We start from the raw sequence: 11549 nt of genomic DNA, 5'->3' as shown, positions 1-11549 counted from the left end.
TGCCCACCACCATGCCCGGCTAATTTTTGGTAGAGATGGGGTTTTGCCATGTTGGCCAGGCTGATCTGGAACTTCTGACCTAAGATGATCTGCTGGCCTCGGCCTCCCAAAGTGCTGGGATTACCGCTGCGCCTGGCCCAATAATTTTCTTATAAAAAAAAATATATGTGTGTGTGTGTGTGTACATATATATAATTTTTTTTTTTTTTTTTTAAGTTAGAGATGGGGATCTTGCTATGTTGCCTAAGCTGGCCTTAAACTCCTGGGCTCAAGGAATGCACCCACCTCAGCCTCCACAGTAGCTGAGACTATGGCAAGCACCACCATGCTGGCAGTGGCTTCATAACCTGTTTCAAGGAAATTTAGCTCCTGTGTTAAGAGAAGGAACTATAGAAGTAGGAGATAATGAGGACCCTTGTCCAGATATAGAAGGGTTTAAAGGAGAAGGGATTTCAGGTTTCCTTCTGAATTCCTGTGTATGTCATTAGAACCCCAAATTGTAGGTTTTTTGTTTTATTAAACCATAATTAGTCATTTGTCTAATTTTGTTAGGGAACTGAAGGCCAACTTCCCATGATTTAAATACCTGAATTTGCATTGCCTCCACGCTGTAGGTTCAACCAAAACTCTGGGTTGTCTTCAGAAGTATTTTATGTGAAATAACCACAAATGAGTGACTTGTTTTAAGGGAAATTTAAGCTCCTGTGGTCTGGGATTAAATTTTTATGCCTTTTCTTGTATGGAGTAAGGCATTCAGTAAAGTTGAGGAATAATAACGAAGAACAGTAATTACTAAAATTAAAATTTTTCCACGAGTATTTGAAAAAGCGTGCTGATTTTTTGGTTTCTGGAGGGACTATTAACTGTCAGTCTTTAGAAACAGTCGGCAGTCCTACCTCAACAGGAAGTTAATGTATACATTCAGCTTCTGTCAGATGTCTTTAGACAAACCGATTGCTTCATGCTGAAGCAGGCTTATTCATCCACACAGCGCCACTGTGAAAAATTGGAGGGTTAGGGGAAACTCTGTGGGCTGTTGAATTTCACAAATGTCTACTTTAACCTCGAGAGTTTAGATGCGCCCTTTTTGGGCCCGTAATCATCCAGGAAGTGGGATATCTGAATTTAGATGTTTGTGACTATGTGTGATGTTTATTAATATGTATATATATAGAGTATTTGGAAAATCAATCTTAAAATACCAATCTTTGATTTTGTAAAAAACATTTCAGATAATGTTCTATACTAAAAGACATTTTCTTTATGTTCTTTCATGTTTTCCTTGATAGCTAAAGCTAGTGTTTTCAGTCTGAGCTTACCCAAATATAATTTTCCATGAATGCTTAGTAAAACAGCAATGAAAAAGGAACCCACTTGTTATTTTAGAAACATTTTATTTAGACCAAGGCCAATGTTTTTTGAGTCTCAAGATACATGTTAATTTTTGTGCCTTATGTGTCTTATATTTCCTTATTAACTAGAGGGTGGATTATCCACTTTCTTGGGTTTTCAGTTAGTACTTTTATCCATCAGTATTCTACTAAGGTAAATAGACTGGAAGATAAATAGTAAAAGGTGAAACAAATCAATTTCAGGTGTTTCCAGAAGATTAAAACCATATTGAGCTATTGGAAACTTTTAATCCTCGAGCAACAGGAATGCTTTGTTTGAAGTTATTTTAATGTAATATGGACAAAACTTGGGAAATGAATTTTTGACTGCTCAAGAAAAATAAGTGGATTGCTTATACCTTAGAATATATATATATATATATATTTTTTTTTTTTTTTTCAAAAGTGCACTTCAGAATTAGGCTAATGTATTTTCAGCCTGACTTCATGCAGTGTAGTTAGCAAAACCTCAAAAAGGCTTCATCATGTTGTAGTCTTTAGGCCTAAAATGTTTTAAAATGTGAACATTTATATGATACCAAGTAAACTTTCTATGACCCGAAGAAGGGCCAGAAATACAACTTTACAGAGATGTTCTAGTATATTAGAAAACAATGGCTGGGCATGGTGGTTCATGCCTATAATCCCAGCACTTTGGGAGGCCAAGGCAGGAGGATTGCTTGAGGCTAGGAATTCTAGACTAGCCTGGGCAATGTAGTGAGATCCTGTCTTTATAGAATATTTTTTTAAAAACTGAAAAACTAGCTGGGTATGGTGGCGTATGCCTGTAGTTTGAGCTACTGAGGAGGCTGAGGCAGGAGGATCACTTGAACTTAGGAGTTTGAGGTTGCAGTGAGCATAATCATAGCATTGTGTTCCTGCCTGGGCGACAGTGAGACCTTGTTTCTTAGCAAGCAAAACGAGTTGCTGTTAAGGTAGGCCTACCACGTTTGTAATCTCTTGAGGCAAATCTGTGTTGTTTCTCTAAGAGCAGCCACTTAGAAGATATTCTGACCGTAAGGAATGGTCTACTGAATCCCAGATCTGGTAGTCTGCCTTGCCCAATCACAACATAGTTTGTGTAAAGCTCCAACTGCTACTGAACCATCAGATAATTTCTTGAGGAAGCCGTTTCTCGTAAGGAGGGGTGTATGTGTGTTGGAGGGAGTGTTGGTGGGGAGAAGAGGGGGAAAGAGAAGATGATACTAGTAAAAGAATCTAGTTTTATAGGTTGGGATGATCACTGGAATTTTTTAGGGGAAATATTCTCAAAAACAGTTGTAACAGCTGCTTTTGTAATGGATTATCAGTTTGGTGATTTAGCCTATAGTAATTGCATTGTTTGTAAGCATAGTATTTCGATTAATTCATGCATGCTGATTTCTGTGGTTACAAATGTGAAAAGTTTGGCTGATAGCTTAAGTGGACATTTTCTTAAGAACTCTTTAAGTGGTGCCTGTTGGGATAAACTATGCCAAGCCATTTTCTGAATCTTCATGAAGAATGAGGTTTGTATGTATATATATTAAGACGGTTTTTTAAAAAAAGAGCATGTATTTTACTGTTGGTAATTGTAAAGTCTTAGAACTTTAAGAGTCTGTTTTGTTGCTGCTACTGAATGCTAATGTGGTTACGCTGGCAGCTAAACCTACAAAGAACAAGGGGAAATGAGGAAATGTCCCCATGAAACATTGCTTAAATCTATTTGAGCAGTGGACTAGAAATTGGGAGTTGGGGACTAGGGGACCTGATTCTTGTTTTATGTTCAAAGGAGAGTGAAGCATTCTCTCCATTGAGAAATAACCTCCTTAAGTGTATTCTCACTTTGGAGTTTTGCCACTCATTCACCTGACAATGATTAAAGACACACCACATGCTGGGCATGTGCTAGGTGCTAGAGTAACAAATCTTGGTTGGGCCTTGTCATGTAGGGCAGAAAGGTATGGGCTCAACCAGCTATGTTATAACTTCTAGAGAACCAAAATAGAGTAAACAAAGAGTGGTGCGGGATTACAGGATGAGGGAGAAATTCCTTCTAGGAAGAGGAGAATGATACACAGAGAAAAGTGAGGTTAGGGAAGACTTTTCATGTAGGGGAAGTTTGAGTAGGACTTGGTAGGGCGAGTAGCTGCATTACTGATGGAGAAGGGAGGCTGAGAGGAAGGGCATCAGTAGTCTGATTTGAGAACTAGCAAGTGGATTTTGCTTTACTTGGAGAATAGTGGAAAGTGAAACTGATAAGGTTGTGGCCGTATTGGGAAGAGTTTGTAATTCCATGCTCATGAGTGTGAACTTTATTCTATAGGCATTTAGGGACCATAAGAGGTTTGAGTAGGACATCCACTCTGGTTTTTAAAAAGATGACATGTGAAGATTGGATTAGAGACTTGTGAGAGTATTAAATTGTAGTGTAAAAGGACATAGATTCTGGGGATAATTTTTACTTCACAGTTGTCAGATTTGGGTGACAATTGACTTAAGGGGAGTTAAAGATTATAGTTTGGTTAGTGGGTGATGATGATGCCTTTAAGATAGGGAATGTATAGGAAGAACAGAATTTGAGGAGGAAGGTAATAGAGTATGATTCCAGATGTATTTAGATATCTGGGAATCAAGAAATGTCAAGTAAGTACATGGATTTTGGACTGGAGCTCAAGGGGGCATTGGGATCAATAAGGGGATTTGCATTCATCAGTATAATGCCATATAGAAACTGCAGAAAGCCAGGCATAGTGCCTCACACCTCTAATCCTAACACTTTAGGAGGCCAATGCAGAGGATCACTTGAGGTCAGGAGTTCAAAACCAGACTGGGCAACATAGCGAGACCCTGTCTCTACAAAAATTAAAAAATTTGTCCGGTATAGTGGTAGCCACCTGTGGTCCTAGCTACTCAGGAGGCTGAGGCTGGAGGATGACTTGAGCCCTGGAATTTGAGGCTGTAGCAAGCTATGATAGGGCCACTGCACTCCATCCTGGTTGTCAGAGTAAGACCCTGTCTGTAAAAAAGAAAGAGAAAGTAGTACAGATTGAGTATCTTTTATCCAAAATGCTTAGGACCAGAAATGTTTTGGAGTTTTTTTTTGACTTTGTAATGTTGATATACACATAGTGACATACCCTGGAGATAGGGCCCAGATCTAAACTTGAAATTCATTTGTATTTCATATACATCTTACAACCTGAATGCAGTTCTATACAATATTTTAAATAATTTTGTTCAGGAAGCAAAGTTTTGATTCCATTCTGACTGCAGCATGTCACCTGAGATCAGGTGTAGAATTTTCCACTTGTGACATCATGTCAGCACTCAGAAAGTTTCAGATTTTGGAGCGTTTCAGATTTTAAATTTTTGGATTAGGAATGCTTAACCATATCAGGAGTGAAGAAAAAAAACTAAGGGTAACCTTGGAGAGCATCTACATCTGAGGGTCAAGTAGAAGAATAGAAACCTATGAAGTAAGTTGAGAAAGAATAGCTAAACTGGTAATATTATAGGGTTGAAGAAGCTAAAGAGGGGGATTAAGTGAATCCTGATGGGGAAGTTAGCCGCGTGAAATACCATGGAGTTCATTGGTTTGGAGGGCAATGCCAGAGGATCTCTTGAACCCAGCACTTCAAGACCAGCCTGAGCAACATAGCAAGACCTCATATCTATTTAAAAAAAAAAAAAAAAAAAAAGTTCATTGGGATAAAAACTGGACTTGGCATACATATATATGTATGTATTGTTTTGCTAGGAACCATGATAGTTTAGACAGAATGGATTTCTAGAGCATTACTAAATTCAGAGGTAGGGCCTACAGAACCTAACTTAGTAGAAGACCCATGCTTAGAAGTAGGTCCTGCTCCTCCACGTCTCATGGGAGTTGCAGCTTAAATGCTTTGGGAGATGACCCCCAATGACAAGGCTGGCTAAAAATCTCCATATTGTTTGGGGGTTTTTTGTCTTTTTTACATTGTCTTAGATTCTGAGAATAGGAAATTTCATTTGAGTTGACAGTGTCTTAAAATACAAATAACTTGCAGAGTTTTGAGGTTTTATGATATTAATATATTAAATAAGGGGGTTTTTAACCTGGTGTTTTATGGTTCTGGGGTTCATATATTTTGGCTGTGTAACCCTGAATCCCTTAAAATTGTATGAAAAGTTATGTGTGAGTGCATGCGTGATTTTTCTGGGGAGGGGGTCCACAACATTTGTGAGATTTTCAAGGGGGCTCTTGACACACAGCAAAGTCAAGGACCTTTACTAAATGATTAAATCAAGTGTTGGTTGTGTTAGCTGGCTGAAATCAGTTATCTCAACAAGTGAGATCGATCAAGGGAAAGAACTCTTAAGTAGGTGTCTCAGGTGAAGAACTTTGGAAAGACATGAGGAACTTCTTAGAAATGGGAGTAGGAGCACCAGAAGGAAGGTAGGAGGAATGCCAAAGCAAAGCTTAACCAATTTCAGCATTTTGTCAAGTCTCTGGATTCCTTGTTTTTTTTATACTCTAGGACTCACACTTAGTTTATGTTTATTCATGCACTGTAGATACAGTAGGCTTTGTGGGGTAGGGGAATCAAATTATTTATTCATTTATTTTTTTTTTTGAGATAGAGTCTCGCTCTGTCGCCCAGATTGGAGTGCAGTGGCATGATCTTGGCTCACTGCAACCTCCATCTCCCAGGTTCAAGCGATCTTCTGCCTCAGCCTCCCAAGTAGCTGGGATTACAGGCGCCTGCCACCATGCCCAGCTAGTTTTTTATTTTTAGTAGAGACAGGTTTTCACCATATTGGCCAGGCTGGTCTTGAACTCCTGATCTTGTGATCCGCCCGCCTCGGCCTCCCAAAGTGCTGGTATTACAGGTGTGAGCCACCACGCCAGGCCCAAATTACTGTTGTTTTAAAGGGAAAGTGTTTTGAAAGAAAACAGATTGATAGATTGTGCTTGTTGGAAAAAAATTTTTTACCAAGCTGGCTCATCTGTCAGAAAAAATTCATTTTTAAGTTAGGTGTTGCTTATGCTTTGGAAAAAATTTTAAATGCACAAATATTTCAATCTAGTGATATGGGGCAAGGCATTTATTTTCTCCTTACTTTTTCTGACCATGAAATGAAAATACTGTTGATGGTTTTCATAGCGTCTTTCTGAAATAGGGCGATTATGGAATACTTTGAGATCCAAGATGATTTAATGCTAAGAAATTGCTGGCATTCACATTTCTAAAGTCGTGAATAAAATTAAGAAATTTAAGCACATTGTGTGTTCACTAGATCTTGATTTCCAAAATATTTCTTTCTGAATTTTTAGATAATTGGTAATTTTTGCTTCCTGCTGCTAATCTTTGGGTCTTTGAAATTAGATTAGGAGGCAGTTTTGTCAGCTAGGCCCTAGTTTCTGGGGCAGTGATATCTAAACTTTTGCTTGCCACCCTCAAAGTAACTTACTGCCACTTGGGATTAATTTGTGGTTTTTCTGGGAAGAGGGTCTACAACTTTTATTTATTTTACCAGTAGTCTTGGTAAATACAAGAATGATATGAATAAATATGTTGGGTAATCTTAAACTTGTGTTACGTGATTTGTAATTAGCTTGTGTTTGTGGATGATCTTTACGTTCAGTAAATCTCCAAAGAGGGCCCAGATAGAATGGAGTATTTTGTGTTTTCCTTTGGGAACTTTTTTTGGTTCTTTCTTTCATTAAACAATTATGAAATAAAATTTTTGGTAACAGATCTTCCCTGTAAAAATAGCCCACAAATCAAAGAACTAGCCAAGATTTGCTAAGTAAGAACACATCATGGAACACCATCATAGAACTAGTAGTCTCCTACCCCAGAACTAGCTGTAGGTGCTAAGTCTAAAGAAGCACTAATTCTGATCTGTTACCAGAATTATGTGGTAATGTGAGTAAGTGTTAAAATTGTTGTCTTCTTTAATTTTCGGCTCTATTATTTTAAGTTTCTCTCTCTCTGTCTCTCTCTCTCTCTCTCTCTCTGTGTGTGTGTGTGTGTATATATATATATTTTTTTGTTTTGTTTTGTTTTGTTTTTTGAGATGGTGTCTTGCCCTGTCACCCAGGCTGGAATGCACTGGCACGATCTTGGGTCACTGTAACCTCCGCCTCTTGGGTTCAAGCGATTCTCCTGCCTCAGCCTCCTGAGTAGCTGAGATTACAGGCACCCGCCGCCACACTGGGCTAGTGTTTGTATTTTTAGTAGAGACGGGGTTTCACCATTTTGGTCAGGCCGGTCTTGAACTCATGACCTCATGATCTGCCCACGTCGGCCTCCCAAAGTGCTGGGATTACAGGCATGAGCCACCACGCCTGGCCAAAATATATTGTAGTGAAAAATTTAGGAGAAAAGCACCCCCCATTAGTGGTTATCTTTGGTCTATAAGCTTATAGGTGATTTTCATTTTCTTTCTTGTACCTTCCATTGTTTTTCAAGTTATCCTTAATGAACATGCGTTAGCTTTTATGAGCAGAAAAAAATAAACATAAATACAGATAGTACAATTATGGCCCTAATGACTTCACTGTCAGATTTTGGATAGGCAAGTTACTTATCTTTACTGGGCCTCTTCCCCCATTTGAAAAAGGAGGACAGAAATAATATTTAAATTTTCTTCTAAATTAAAATTTCTTCCAAAATTGATTCTAAGTCTGTGTTACATGCTGAACAATAAATGTATTTTTCTCTTAATGGAAAAAGGTATGTCATGTGTTCATTGTGGAAAAATGGAAGAAAATTAAAAATAATTCTGTAATACAAAGATATTTTAATATGCATGGTTTAGATGTTTTTCTTTTTTTTTTTTTTTGAGACAGCGTCTCACTTTGTTGCCCAAGCTGGAGTGCACTGGCAATCTTGGCTCACTGCAACCTCCAGCTCCCAGGTTCAAGTGATTCTCCCACCTCAGCCTCCTGAGTAGCTGGGATTACAGGTGCCTGCCACCATGCCCAGCTGATTTTTGCATTTTTAGTTGAGGCAGGGTTTCACCATGTTAGGCTAGTTTTGAACTCCTGACCTCAGCTGATCCGCCACCTTGGCCTCCCAAAGTGCTGGGATTACCAGCTTGAGCCACTGCGACCAGCTGGTTTAGATATTTTTCTAAGCACACATGGATATGCACAATACATATTCTCACTATCAATTTACTTTTACCTTGAAACATTCTTAATGGGACAGTTACAGATCCATTTCTTTTAATGAAACGTAAAAGATACTTTTAAATTTTCTCTCCCAATACATATTTGTTGAGGAAATGCTTACTTTCATACTCTTTATGGTTTTGCTGAGGTAAGGGTAACTTGGAGTAAGGGTGTAAAGGGCTTGCCCATGAAAGCTTACTTAGTGCAGAATGAAAGCTAAATCCTGGGTTAACCTCGATTTCGTTCACATATTAACTTGCTTTTTCTCCACTCTGCCATGATACTTCCTGAGCTAAGATTTCTATTTGCAGGATAGTTTCTGAAGTGAAGAACCTGGTCTCAGGATAGCATTGGTCTTTTATTTTACCCTGGGACCTTCTGAGTTACTCCAGTTGTCAGCACATGAAGTATTAGTAGCAGCAATAGTATAATACAGTAGTGTTAAAAATACCTGTTTTTTTTTTTGTTTGTTTTTTGTTTTGCATTATCTCTAGGGAATTCAAAAGATTTTGTGTACATAAAATATAAACAAAATGCTGTGTAATCCAACTCTCATACTCAGTGAAATATGTGATATATATGATTCTAATTCTGTGTAAAGAATAACTGGAACTTTCTCAAAGGTATCTTTCTTAAAGATTTTATACGGTGAAATCCTATTTAGAGCTGGTAGTATACCCCAATTTTCCTGCCTATTCATTTAATTCTGTTTTTAATCCCTCTGGTAGCTGATTTGTTTTTGTTTTTATTTTTTATACAAAATGGAAAGCAAATCTAGGGTAAATAGTTTCTTAGTGACTGCATTTTGTAAGAATAGTAAAGCCTGTAGAGGTGACGATGACAAAGTCCAACTTGTTTATTCTCTTTCCTTCTACTTGGAAAGATTAGGATCTTTTCCAAAAGAAGGGCTTTTAGAATGTATGCCTGACAAGAGTCTTAAATCACTATCTTCCAGACATAGCGGGAGGTAGAGAATCTGAGAATAAAAAGTACAAACTTTTTGTCTCTTAAACTTCTATATCCGAAAGGTATGAAAGCAAGAGCTAATTCTCACTTGAGAATCCACCACAGTGATTGCTTTCATTCTGAAGAAATCCATTTTGTAGCCACATGGTATGGTATTTTCTATCCGAGAATACAGAACCTGTGGATGTGGAGGCCCAACTGAAGGGACATGAGCATCTGTGGATTTTGATTCACCCCCAGGTACCAAAGGATAACTAAATCCATCAGGTCTCTGCTCAAACATCATTTCCTTAGGGAAGTTTTACCTGGTCTCCCTCTTTTTTGCATTTTTCCTTCATTATAGGTGGTCATATATATAATTTTACATTTGTTTGCATATTGCTTGATATGTGTCTGTCCCACCAGATTGTAAGCTTCATGAGAGTAGATACTGTATTTGTGTTCATTACCAAGCACAGTGCCTGACACATAATAAGCAGTATTTATTTGAATGATTGTAGAAACCTGCAAAACTCATTTGTGATGTTTTACTTAGGCTTTTGTGGTACTATCTAACATTTTATAATTTTAGGAACTCAGGGTGGGAAGAGATTCTAAATCATCTAAGACAGCTCTGCTCTCCAAAGTTAAAAGTCTTCAGTATCTCCTTGAACACATCCAGTGATAGGAAACGTAACCACCTACCAAAAGTCTGGTTAGTCTTTAAGATATTTGGATGGTTGGAAAGTTTTTCCAACTGAAATTTCTCCCTGAACCTTTTTTTTTTTTCTCTTTGGAGACAGGGTCTCTGAGTTGCCCAGGCTGCTCTCAGACTCCTGTGCTGAAGGGATCCTCCTGCCTCAGCCTCCTGAGTGGTATCCCTAAAATTTTTACCTACTGATTTTACTCTGTTCTCTAGGGCTTGCAAAAGCAAGTCTAGTTTTCATTTTCCTTATTATCCAAGTCATCCCTATTTTAGTTTACATATCCCTAGATCCTTCAACTTTGGGAAGGTAGTAGGGAATGCTGGAGAGAGTGAGTTTGTGGACTGCATTCGTTTCCTGGGGCTGCCATAAAACCACAAATTTAGTGGTTTCAAGAAACAAATGTATTCTCTCACAGTTCTGGAGGCCAGGAGTCTGGAATCAAAGTGTTCACAGGGTAGTGCTCCCTCAGGAGGCTCTGGGGGAGAATCTGTTCTTTGTCTCTTCCAGCCTTTGGTGGCATTCCTTGACTTGTGGCTACATCACTCTAGTTTCTGCCTCCATGGTCTCATTGTCTCCTCTCCATGTAATCTCTGTCTGCTTCACTCTTAAAAGGACACTTGTCACTGGATTTAGGACCCACCTAGATAATTCAGGATGATCTCAAGATCCTTAATTACATCTCTGAGGACCTTTCTTCAAATGAGTATTCACAGGTGCCAGTGGTAAGCATGTGAACATATCTTTTTGGGAGCCACCATTCAACCCGCTATAGGAGCTCTGGTCTTAAATTCTGTTAATGCCACTTACTAAGTTTGCTACCTTGAGCATGTTACTTAACCTTTCTGAGTCCGTATCTTCTTAATTTTATTTATTTTCAAATTTATTAGTTATTTAGAAACAGAGTCTTGCCCTCTTTCCCCAACTGGAGTGCAGTGGCTCAGTCATGGCTCACTGTTGCCTTAAACTCCTAGACCCGGGCAATCTTTCTGTCTTAGCCTCCTGAGTAGCTGGGACTACAGGCATGCGCCACCATGGCCAGCTAATGTTTTAATTTTTTTTTTTTTTTTTTTGAGATGGAGTCTCGCTCTGTTGTCCAGGCGGTGCAATCTCGGCTCACTGCAACCTCCACCTCCTGGGTTCATGCCATTCTCGTGCCTCAGCCTCCCGAGTAGCTTGGACTACAGGCGCCCGCCACCATGCCCAGCTAATTTTTTCGTATTTTTAGTAGAGACGGGGTTTCACCATGTTAGCCAGGATGGTCTTGATCTCCTGACCTCGTGATCTGCCTGCCTCGGCCTCCCAAAGTGCTGGGATTACAGGCATGAGCCACTGCGCCTGGCCCCATGTTTTAATTTTTTGTTTTAG

The sequence above is a fragment of the Mandrillus leucophaeus genome, unplaced genomic scaffold (genome assembly GCF_000951045.1).
Source record: "Mandrillus leucophaeus isolate KB7577 unplaced genomic scaffold, Mleu.le_1.0 Scaffold5, whole genome shotgun sequence".
In the NCBI taxonomy this organism is placed as follows: domain Eukaryota; kingdom Metazoa; phylum Chordata; class Mammalia; order Primates; family Cercopithecidae; genus Mandrillus; species Mandrillus leucophaeus.
Note: the sequence above shows the minus strand (reverse complement) of the source record.